A 12,797-nucleotide genomic window follows, 5' to 3' on the forward strand; every position below is an offset into this window, starting at 1 on the left:
TTTTTGCACTTGGGCGCCCGTTCCTGGGTTTCGCGTCGGCGTCGTCGGCCTCGTAACTAGCTCCGCCCCTCTTTCATCCCCCCAGTTCGAGTCGGCGCTATGGCAACCGGAGCATAGCAGGAAGAGGGGGGAGAGGGAGGGGGCAGGAGCGCGCGCAGCAACCGGAGAACATGAGGAAAAAGAAGGGGGGGGGGGTCGCCGGATGCAGCGCTAGCAGCGACTGACTGATGCCGCTACCGCCGCTAGAGAGTCAAGACAACGTGACTGCGAAGGACACCGTCGCCGCCATGCAGAAAGAGGAGGAGGAGGTCCACTCCTCTTCTTGCGTGGCGGCGAGAGTGCTCTCCGGTTGCCAAAATGCCGGCTCACTCTCAGCGGATCACGATGCATCCTGTTCTCACTCGCTTCACTCGCTAGCGGCGTCAGCGGCATCAGTCAGTCGCTGCTATCTGTTCGTTTCGCAACGTTCCTATGAATCCACGCGCTGCCTCCCGCAACCTCCCGATAACTCAATTGCCCTCTTCATTTCTCTGACCACAAAGCTTCTTTCATGATAGTCAAGAACTGTTAGTGAAGTGTTCCTTGATGGAATACGCGTGAAAAATAAAAACAAAAGTTGTCTGACATTGCACATACGTGTCTTGCTCGAAACCTTTGCCTCAATCTATCGAAAAGGTGAAACAGCTGATGAGCTGCGCTCCAATTTCGTATTAGGAAGTACCGTAATCGTGGGACATTTTTTTATTACTAATGTTATCATCATCGTTATCAGCCTGACTATAGCCACAACAGGGCGAAGGCCTCTCCCATATTTATCCAATTAACCCGGTTCTATGCTAGCTGCATCCACTTGACCTCGACGAACTTCTTAACCTCCTCTGGCCACCAACCTTTTTGCCGCCCCCTGCTACACTTTCCTTCCCTTGGAATCCAGTTTGTTACCCTAAGCGACCATCGGTTATCCTCTCTTCTCATTACATGTCCTTGCCATGCCTATTTCTTCTTGATTTCCACTAATATTATATATATATATATATATATATATATATATATATATATATATATATATATATATATATATATATAAACATCCGGCACCTCCTGAGAGACCCACTCATCTCTACAGCTGTAAGTGAGCCAGTGTGCCGTCTTGTTCATCTCTACCCGAAGCATCTTCCAATGTTTGAAGAAATTGATTGGATCGATTCATTGAATGACATATTGTATTAAATGGCTCTGCGCATAGCTTTGATTCGAAGGTTGAAGACCTTAGTCTTCCCATTCTCGATCCTCGCTTGCTTTCTGCGGGCAGCGACAATGGAGAGCGGAAAAGTGTTATTACGCAAGAACACAGCGCTGTGTTTTATGGATGCTTACCTTATCAAAAGGTTATTGAGTTTACTCCGCTAGTGAGGATAGCGGGGATATGAAAAACTCAAGAAAGGGATTGCTTGTCGGCCTGCCCATTTTTCCCTCTATGCGGAATTGCTGATGACACACGTATTACGTGTAACTGACTGATAGGCTAAATTGATATCTTTGTTGACAGTCCTAGACTTTTTGTTTTGGGTGAAAAGTGACTAGAAGGTTCTAACCGGTCAAGCGTAACATGGCGGCCAGTTTCACTCTCTTAAAGGCAGAACACTGTGATACACACACCAAAAACCCACACACACGTGCGCGCACAAACATGCTTACGGATAATAAACCATAACCAGCATTTTTAAAACATTCTGAGACGTTATGAAAATGACTTGTGAGTATTGTCACGTGTTGGTGACAATGTCGAGCATACAAATGAATAGTCGGTGATTGGACTGAAGAAGCTTTTTTTTGGGCTAACTTGCGCCCGCAAAAAAACTAAGCAACTTGGCGGCGGCGATAGAAACAAACGTGCTCGTCGATCATCGAACTAAGAATTCCCGTCGCATTCGTCAACGCTCAATATAAAGGCTACCCAGAATAATCTAGATAACGTCTCAAACTACTACTAGCACAATCCGGAAGATTGTACAAACATACGCAAGTGATCTGAATCTTCGAGACAAATCTCGGCGCATCTTGCACAACGAAACTGATAAAGGTGCTTCTCGCGACAACGAGCATTAAGCAACAAGGAATACAGAACTGATACGCGATCCAGAATCAAAGTGATAATGCCACATGCCGGCGACTGCCAAAAAAAGCAACAAATAATGTTTTGTAGGTTTTGCGGCATTATTCCCCCATTAAAAAAGTCGCCTCAATCTTCCAAAACAAAGCAACATAAACATAAACATTACAAAGTTTAAACACCACAGATTCTTTAATGCGCATTATATATGGCTTCAGTCGTACAACATCTACTATTTCTGGGCGTGCGCGTCGGCGTTGTGATGCTGTCGTACCATCGGTAATGACTTCATTGTCCAGTAGTCCGACGCGGCGAATGATTTTGTATGGCCCAAAGTATCGACGCAGTAACTTTTCACTTAGTCCACGGTAGCGAATTGGAGGCCACACCAACACTTGATCTCCTGGATTGTACTCCGCGTAGCGTCGTCGTAAGTTGTATCGTCAGGTGTCGGTGCGCTGTTGGTATTTAATACTCAGCCGTGTGAGTCGTCGGGCTTCCTCCGCACGCTGCAGGTAGATGGCGACGTCAGTTGTCCTCGTTGGTTGCGTGCGGCAGCATTGTGTCAAGCGTCGTCATGGGCTCCCTGACGTACACAAGCTTGAACGGGGTCGCTCTGGTCGGCTCCTCGACTGCTACCACCCCGTTTCAAAGGGGACGCTACTATATTCCATCCATCCATCCATCGGACTGCCGTGTCATACGCGAAGATCCCGTACGGCAAGATGGCGTCCCAGGTCTTGTGTTCAGTGTCGACGTACATGGCCATTATGTCCGCGATCGTTTTGTTCAGGTCATCGTAAGGCCATTGGTCTGGGGATGGTACGCAGTTGTTCGTCGATGGCTTGTATGACTGTATTCCAGAATGGCTTGCGTCAACTCTGCCGTAAACGCCGTTCCGCTGTCCGTGATGAGTACCTCTGGGGCATCGTGCCGCAAGACAACTTATTCGTCAAAAATTTTGGCTACTTCTGCCGCGGTACCTTAGGGCTTTTGCTTCGGCGTAACGTGAAGTGGCCACCATGAATCACCTGTTACCTAAAGCCTAAGATGGAAAGCGGCCGAGGAGACACATCCCGAATTGTTTAGAGGGTAGGGTTGGGGGCGGAATTGGGTTTAGTAGTCCTGCTGGTCAGATCGGCGGCGTCTTGCGTCGTTGGCACTCACATGTCTTCACGAAGTGGGCAACTTCGGCAGGCAGTCGCGGCCAGTAGTACTTCTGGATTCGACGCAACTTGCACGCAAATCCGATATGGCCTGCTGTGGGCTCATCGTGCAATGCCTGCAGAGGTTTTTAGGTACAACAAGAAGCTGCGCGGTCCTGTTGGGTGCGAAGTTCTTCACGAGGAGGCCATTGCTTAAGGCGAGCGATTCTAAATGTCGCCTGAACACACCAGGAGGGGAAGCGGTCTTTCCTTCAAAGTACTTAGCTGGCGCTTGCAGCTTAGGGTCTGATCGCTGTTGTTCTGCGAAACCGCTGGCGCTTACCGGTCCAAAAAAGGCATCTTCGTTGTCGTCTTTCGCCGGCGCATCAACAGGGGCTCGTGACAAGCAGTCTGTACGGGAGTGCTTGCAGCCTGACTTGTAGACAATCCTTTAAAGAAGTCTCGTGATTTTCGAACCAAACTCGGGCATGTCCTTGAAGAACAAAGTATACTTGCCGGAGTTTCACAGTGTCGTTCCAGCCATTGAATTCCGCCACACGGTCGAAAAGGTCAATCCAGTCTTTCGCATCTTCACGAGGCAGTCCTTGGAAGATGAAGGGGTTCCAGGGCTGCACCAAGACGACTGGTGCTGTTGGCTGGACCATTTTCAAAGTTGATGCCTTCCGGAGTCGAATGGGGTCAGGCAGCAGGCCGTGTTCGGGTTGTAGGCCTTGGAGTCGGCGGCTGGCTCGGTGAACTTGGTCACCCAGGGTGACAGGCACAAGGCTGAAGTCTTCGCTTGACGGATCAAGGGCAGTACCTCCACCAGGTGTCACGTGGTGGTGACAAAGCCGATGATACAAATGAAGAAACTCTTTATAGGGCTGATTTGCGCCCGCTAAAGAACTAAGCAACTTGGTGGCGGTGATAGCTACAAACGTACTCGTCGATCGTCGAACTAAAAATGCCCGTCGCACTCGTCAACGCTCAATATAAAGGCTACTCAGAACAATCTAGATAACGTCGCAAAACTGCTACTAGCACAACCTGTAACATTGTAGAAACATACGCGAGTGATTGGAATCTTCGAGACAGATCTCAGCGCATCTTGCACAACAATGAAACTACTAAAGGTGCTTTTCGCGACATCGAGAAGTAACAAACAAAGAATACAGAACTGATACGCGATCTAGAATAAGAGTGACAAGGCCGCATGCCGGCGGCTGCCAAAAAACAAATACAGTTTTGTAGGTTTCGCGGCAGTATCATGAAATTGCACCGTAAAAATCAAAATTGCATCATAAAAATCAATGTATCCGCAGGCGTTTCTTTGGAAGGTTTGCTGTAGTTTGCTATCTACATAAAAAAAGCCTATCGATTTTTATAACTTCTATCCACAGAAGGCGTGAAATATTCTCCCCATCAGGTGGGCAGCCTCCTCAGTCCAGGAAACCTTGGACCCCAGGTATCTACTAAGTCCGGTCGGCAAGACTACGTTGATCCTCCAGCCGGTGTTTCACATGATGGTCTCTCCTCTTCTGCGCTCCCTTGTGCATCCCGCGAGGTCCCTTGTTACGTCTCCGGAGCATAAGCTGAACCACAAAAATATCGGCTCAAGATCCCCGTCTACTATACTTTCATAGCTAAAGGAACGATAATGCAGGTTTTCGAGGCATTCGCGTCAGAGTACCTTCACACAAGCACAACGGTTATTCAAAATTCAAGCGAAAATGAAGATTTTACTGAATAAGACGCTCAGCAATGCAAGCAAAGAACGCTTTCAGATTTCGTATGGAGAAATCAAAGCTCAGATTCAGCGTTTTTTCATCTTCGCAGCTACTCAGACTGTATGCTGGAGCACCACAGCGCTAAAAGCAGAAGCGCCTGTGCGTTGTTGCCATAACAACGCGACAGTTCTTTTTGCTTAATTCAGTACGAGTGCAAAAGCAGTCAGTCCCTCCAGGCTATAGATATCGATCGGCATAGAATCTCTACTGGCGCGCAGAGATGGAATACAAGGCAAGCGCATTAACTGTGCTTGAGGAACAGTGCATGCAAGTCACACCGCTTGTGGAAGATCACACAGAAAGAATGAAAAGTAATAAAAATGCACTTACGCCAACCATCAGTGAGCGCGGCACATAAAACATGAGTATAATGTCGAGAAGCCTTAACTCGCTTGAAGTAATAGTTGCCTGAAGGTGTTGCTCAGTTCGTCGACTCTCGTTATCTTCCAGTAGATGCACGTATACTCTCGCTGAGCGCAGGGAGGCAGTGGTCGCAGGCTAATCGGTATATAGGGCTTTGGTGCTGCGGTTTAATGTTAGGGGTAAACGTTTGAGGTATATGCTGAAAGAGACATTTTTCTTCGCATCATTTAATATACGAGTGAAATTCGCGATCAAGGATTCAGTTCGGGTCCGCATAGAGTTCAGTGTGGTAACAGTGTTTTAAGAATGCGCTTTGGAAAACACACATCGTAAGGTATGCTACGTACGTATTCACGTGTCCTATAATTACCTTTACGGGCATCCATTATGCGTATACAACACAAGAAAAAGTTAGCTGGGGTTTAGCCTTAGTTAAACCCGGTAAGTTGCGCGAGCAAAGCCGACGTAGCTTCTCTTTCTGTTCTTTGTCATTCTTCTGCTTCGGCGGCGCGGCGTGGCTACCGACCGGGGTTACCCGACGGCTTGAAGAGGGACCTCATCTGCGGTCGCTCTAAAGGTGAAACGGGGCTACCAGCCGGGTTTACATGACGGGCGGAAACCTGGCTTAGTATTGCTTAGGCAATAAAAAAAAAAAAGCGAGATATACACAAGTGTTATATAAATATGTGAAATGTGGCTGAAGATATAAATAAAAATGAAGAAAAATTGTATTTGTGAACACTATCATCGTAGCTGTTAACAAGTGTTTTATCGGGAAAATCGACAGATCATCAAGTTGGACTAGTTAGTTAATGTTGGAATACTGCAAACTGGTGCAAAATGGCCCGGGAAGAAAGGAGATAGCACGAGCGCTACTTTCAAATGGAGATTTATATCCCGCAGAACAGTATAAGTTGACCCGCCTATGTGACTTAGTCGTTAGGGTGCTCAACTGCTGAACCCAAGGACTCAGCATCAAATTCCTACCGCGGTCGCCATTCTTCGATTCAGGCGAGAAGTGAGGCGTCTTTGTACTGCACATTGAACAACCCCAAGTCGTGAAAATACCCGGAGTCTTCCACTACAGCGGCTCTCATAGCCGGAGACGCTCTGGAACAATAAAACTATAAACTGAACTAAATCAAACGAAAGCACATCTAATAGGCACGCCTTGTCAAAATTTAGGACCAAACCAACGTAAAAAATACAGCAAAAATATAAGCGATGGCGAAGAAAGTCACGGAATTTCTCTCTACAGCTCAGGCAGCTGTTCTTTTTTTTCTTTAGGAGGATGAGGATTTCTACATTCCATGCCGAAAGTTGGGCATTCCGTTCCAAGAGGGTGATGTACTGCACGTCATCAACCGGGATAACCCTAACTGGTTGCAGACCTACCGCCAGGGGGAGGAGAACCAGACACTGGCTGACCTCATCCTTTTCAAGTCCTTCCAGCAGCAGTGAGTTTCATAGTTCCTTTCCCGTCTTCTTACCCGCATTGAAATCATTGGTTTGCTTTCCCCGATACAGTGGTTTGTACCTTAAATTCATTTCATAATCTTGATGTGAATTTTATTGTCTCACGTATGTGACAGTCATAAGTTGCAGGTACATCTGGTTGAGGATTTTGCGGATCTATTTATTTATTTATTTCAAATGCCCTCATGGCCCTGCGGACAATATTGAGGAGAGTGGCAAGCACAGATAACAAAAAATGAATACAATCATGGCTCACTGCACTACATATATTGTTCCCTGCACTGAGTTATTACAAATTTCAACAATTCATGGAAACCTGGGCGAACAAGAAAAAAGAAAAAAAAAAGACGAGAAAAGAGAAAAAACCAACAAAAACAATCTACAAATCAGCGACTCAGAGTTCATGTGGCAATACTAACCGATGGGCACACATGTCATGAGCAAGAAAAGCAGGCACTCAACTTTTTCTTAAAGTGCTCGAGATCGTTTGTGAGTGCCACATCTGCTGGCAAGTGATTCCACTCGGATGATGCAGTTGGAATGAAAGAATTTTGGCGAGCGGTATTGTGACAAGGTGGAACGCCCACTTTGCGTGGATGCATCAATGCGCGATGAAACATGGTTGGGTGGAATGAGCAAAGCGTTTTTCAAAACAGGATTGAAATTGTAGATCTTAAAAAAAAAGACAGAGTCGTAAAATTTTTCGGCGCAGTGAAAGTAATGGTAGTGACAATGTGCTTTTAATTTGTGTGACACTTGATGTACGGCCATAGTCGTGAAGGATAAAATGAGCGGCACGGTTCTGAACAGCGTCCAAAACAGATATAAGTGACTTTTCTTGAGGGTCCCATATCGACGCGGCGTATTCAAGCCTGGAACGAACCAGTGTTTTATACAGAAGGAGTTTTACTGAAGTAGGTGCATTAGAAAAGTTTCTTTTTATGCAACCGAGCTTGTGGTTAGCGTTCTCAGTAATGTAGGTGATATGCTGGTTCCAGGATAAGTGTAACGTGAGATGTACACCGGGGTATTTGTACGAGGTAACCGGGGCTGTAAGACTGTTGATGCTGTAAGAGGCTGGTGGCGAGACGCCTTGACGTGAAAAGCACGTGGCTTTGCATTTTGGTGCATTTAAGACTATTTTAGATTTAATGCACCATCAGTAATACAATTAAGATCTGCTTGCAACGAGTTGATATCATTAATGTTTTTGATTTCACGGTACAGTATGCAATCATCTGCAAAATGTTTGATTGAGGATTTTATATTGTTAGGCAGATCATTAATGTACACAAGGAATTACAAAGGTCCGAGTATCGATCCTCGTAGTACCCAAGACGCAACCGGCATAGAAGAGGATTGAAGACCGTTAACGTAGGCAAACTGCGAGCGATTAGCTAAAAAACAACGAATCCATGCTAGAACATTTAGGTCGATATGATTGATGAGCAAGCTTATACAACAGCAGACCATGGGGCACTTTATCGAAAGCCCTGCAAAAATCTGAAAAAATGACGTTGATCTCTGAACTTTCATCAAGAATCAAATCAATTTCGTTGCTGAACGATAATAATTATGTTTCACAGGAAAACTGCTTCCTGAAACCATGTTGTGTAGGTGTGAAAAACGAAAATGATTCAAGAAAACTAGCTAACGGAGAAAACATTATATGCTCCATTATTTTACAGAAATGGAAGTTAATGATGTTGGACGATAATTAAGGGGTGAATGTATGTCGCTAGATTTGCGGAGTGGAATCACTTCAGCCAGTTTCAATTCGTGTGGTATATCTCCTTGTTTGAAGCGATTGTTCACATATCTTCAGTAAAAAAATTGCGCACTACACTTCAGTATTCTTCAAGACTTTAGTGTTAATGCTATCAGGCCCGCCAGAAGAGGAGATTTTAAAATTGATAATTATGTTAATAATTCCGTCATAACTAAACCTGACAGGGTCCATTGGAATGCTTATGTTACATGCATAGTCTCTAATATCAGTAATGTCAGTTGTGGTACTTGAAAACGCTTCACTAAAGGTCTCATCAAAGATAACAGCGACGTCATTGCTTGGAATAAGGTTTGATTGAGGGTCAACGAGGGATACAAGTGATTGGTCTCGTTGATTGACACTACTCCAAATTTTTCTTTGTATTGTTCGTTAGGAGTGTCGGCAACGTCACATTAAAATAGTAGTGTTTCGATTCCTTTAAAACTTCTTGTAACTGTTAACAATTTTTTGGAGCGCTAACCAGTGCTCACGCTTTCCAGAAGACTTAGCTTTGCGGAAAAGCCTCCTTTTTTGTTTGCCAGACGTTTTAATGAGCGGTTGTACCATGGACACTGCCGGTTGGTGAAAAGCTTTTTTCGAGGAATAAACAAGTCAACCAGCTCGCAAAGCCTGTTTCTGAAAAGGTGCCAATTGGCATTTACGGATCGTTCGTTGAAACGTGCCTGAAATTCGTCAAGGAAGTCTTCAAGTGCTTTATTGATCGTAGTGTAATTTACCTTAGCATAATCATATATAGTTTTATATTGTTATACGACGTTCGAGCAGGGAAGTTCAACATGACATGTAATAACGAATGATCGCTTATACCTGATAAGTAGGTAATATTTGATACATCATCAGGGGCTGTTGTTAGCAACAAGACGAATACATTAGAAGTTGAAGATGTGACCCTCGTAGGCTGCGTGATTACCTGTGTTAAGTAAAAGTCTGAACAAACATTTAAAAAGTTAGACAATTCTGACGTAGAGTTGGTTGCGGTATACGGAACACTAGACTAGGTAATATTCCAAAAATTAAAATCACCAAATAAAGAAACAGAAAAATTCGGAAATTTGGCACACACCGCACTTAGCCTGTCATGAAGTTCACTGGAAAAACCAATCGCAGTGAAAGGCGAATGGTAGCATGCAAAAAATAAACGTTTTTGGTATTCGGTTGTGATCTGAACACATAAAAACTCCAGTGACGTAGGAATGTCAATGTGAAGGCTATCAAGATGGTTCGAGACGGCAAGCAGCCCACCACCACCTCGTGCGACTGCGTGAACACAGCGAAATATGGAGTACCGCTTTTCAGTAGCGAGGATGTCCGTGCTTCTAACACAATCATTCAGCCATGTTTCCGTTAGGACAATAGTGTCGGCCGATGTGGTATCGGCGGCACAGGAAAGGTCATCACGATTTTGCACAACACTGCGTATATTGGTGAATAGTACTGAAATTCCAGAGATCGGCCGCGCACGTGCACAGAAGCGCCCAGCCAGCTACCTCGAACCATCAGAACCGCCCGCGGCACTAGAATACACACTTGAAGCATACACCCTAGTTTTTTCACAAACTTTATCACTTTCAGCACAATAGGTGTAGCATTTCTTGTTTAAGAATAACCTTGCTGCCTCAGTTTAAAGCGGGTGTTAGGCTCAGTTTCTTCGCAAATTACATTACGTTTTTTCTAGCATGCCTTGTAGATTGACTAAAATCTTCAGACAAGGACACAGCAGAATCATTCAGTTTAGACGGAGCGTTTAGCAGCATTTCTTTTGTTTTGTAGTTGGAAAATTTTACCATTATTGGTCGCGTTTTGGTAGGGTCTGCAATGTGGATTCGGTGAGCCCGGGTGATATCAGTACTAGAAATGATAATTGACATTTCTTGCTGTATTGCATTCACAATTGTTTCTCCTGATTGCAACCATGTTTCGGTGCCTCCAGCGCCTTCAGATGTACCGAAAAATAAGAGGTTATCTCTGCGGGATCTATCTTCGAGGTCATTCATTCGGGGCCCTAATGAGCAATTTTTTTTTGGCTAGGCATTCAGCAGTTGCTTTGAGAGCATTCAGGTCCTGATGGAAGGATTGAAGACCCGCAAGTTTGGTCTCAACAGTAACAAGCCGGTTTGAAACATCAGTAACCTTCCCATCCAGTTCCTCTTGGTAGCATGTAAAAGTTTTATTTGACTTCAATATTTCGACCTGCCCCTATTCGATGTTTTTTGAGCGGATTCTTAGATCCTCCCGAGGGGCGAATATGGCACCGGTTTTAGATTCGGGCGTCGGGTATTGAGTGTTGCTACGAGTGTTAAGGCCAGGGCCAGGATTTAATTGAACGTCTCCGGACAAGAGCAGTTTGAGCACACAGTAACACTTGCATACATTTTCTAACGGCACTTGTGGGCAAGGCAGCATAACGAGGCAAACATCGTTTCAACGCTTTGATGAAACTGGACTACGCGACGCTGCCAGTGCAGAGGACAGGAAACTGAAGGATGAAAAAACGAAAGACATTGGCGAACCACATCGCGTCGCTGCTCCCATGCCTACTGAAGGGGTGGCGACGGTGCAGCCAAATTATATCTTCTGCGATGGTTGACTTCGATGACGATCTGGGGTAAACATCTTGCGAAGCGGTGATCAACTGCGTCATGAAAGCATTCCATGGGCCGCTAGAGCATTTGTCGCTTGTCGCCGGCGCACTTCCGTCAAAAAGCGCTGATGGGATTCCGTCGTGGCACAGATCTGGATCCGAAGCGACGCTGCCAGTGCAGAGGACAAGAAACTGAAGGATGAAAAAACGAAAGACATTGGAGAACCACATCGTGTCGCCGCTCCCATGCCCACTGCAGGGGTGACGACGGTGCAGCCCATTTATATCTTCTGCGATGGTTGACTTTCATGTCGATCCGGGGTAAACATCTTGCGAAGCGGTGATCAACTGCTTCATGAAAGCATTCAATGGGCCGCTAGAGCATTTGTCGCTTGTCGCCGGCACACTTCCGTCAAAAAACGCTGATGGGATTCCGTCGTGGCACAGAACTGGATCCGAAGCGACGCTGCCAGTGGAGAGGACAGGAAACTGAAGGATGAAAAAACTAAAGACATTGGTGAACCACATCGTGTCGCTGCTCCCATGCCCACTGAAGGGGTGGCGATGGTGCAGCCCATTTATATCTTCTGCGATGGTTGACTTCGATGTCGATCCGGTTTAAACATGTTGCGAAGAAGTGATCAACTGCGTCATGAAAGCATTCCATGGGCCGCTAGAGCATTTGTCGCTTGTCGCCGGCACACTTCCGTCAAAAAGCGCTGATGGGATTCCGTCGTGGCACAGAACTGGATCCGAAGCAACGCTGCCAGTGCAGAGGACAGGAAACTGAATGATGAAAAACGAAAGACAATAGTGAACCACATCGTGTTGCTGCTCCCATGCCCACTGAAGGGGAGACGACGGTGCAGCCCATTTATATCTTCTGTGATGGTTGGCTTCGATGTCGATCCGGGGTAAACATCTTGCGAAGCAGTGATCAACTGCGTCATGAAAGCATTCCATGGGCCGCTAGAGCATTTGTCGCTTGTCGCCGGCACACTTCCGTCAAAAAGCGCTGGTGGGATTCCATCGTGGCACAGATCTGGATCCGAAGCGACTCTGCCAGTGCAGAGGACAGGAAACTGAATGATGAAAAAACGAAAGACATTGGTGAACCACATCGTGTCGCTGCTCCCATGAACACTGAAGGGGTGGCGATGGTGCAGCCCATCTATATCTTCTGCGATGGTTGACTCCGATGTCGATCTGGTTTAAACATGTTGCGAAGCAGTGATCAACTGCGTCATGAAAGCATTCCATGGGCCGCTAGAGCATTTGTCGCTTGGCGCCGGCACACTTCCGTCAAAAAGCGCTGATAGGATTCTGTCGTGGCACAGATCTGGATCCGAAGCGACGCTGCCAGTGCAGAGGACAGGAAACTGAATGATGAAAAAACGAAAGACATTAGTGAACCACATCGTGTCGGTGCTCCCATGCCCACTGAAGGGGAGACGACGGTGCAGCCCATTTATATCTTCTGTGATGGTTGACTTCGATGTCGATCCGGGGTAAACATCTTGCGAAGCAGAGATCAACTGCGTCA

The 12,797-nt window shown here is 46.0% G+C and overlaps 1 pseudogene; it reads right to left on the reverse strand.

Moving 5' to 3' along the window:
* Window positions 1-10,659: 10,659 nt before the first annotated feature.
* The window catches only part of LOC146201090 (uncharacterized), a 53,471-nt pseudogene continuing 51,333 nt past the window's right edge, over window positions 10,660-12,797 (reverse strand).

This window comes from Amblyomma maculatum, chromosome 2, assembly GCF_055883805.1.
Source record: "Amblyomma maculatum isolate TAMU_Amacu chromosome 2, ASM5588380v1, whole genome shotgun sequence".
Classification (NCBI taxonomy): domain Eukaryota; kingdom Metazoa; phylum Arthropoda; class Arachnida; order Ixodida; family Ixodidae; genus Amblyomma; species Amblyomma maculatum.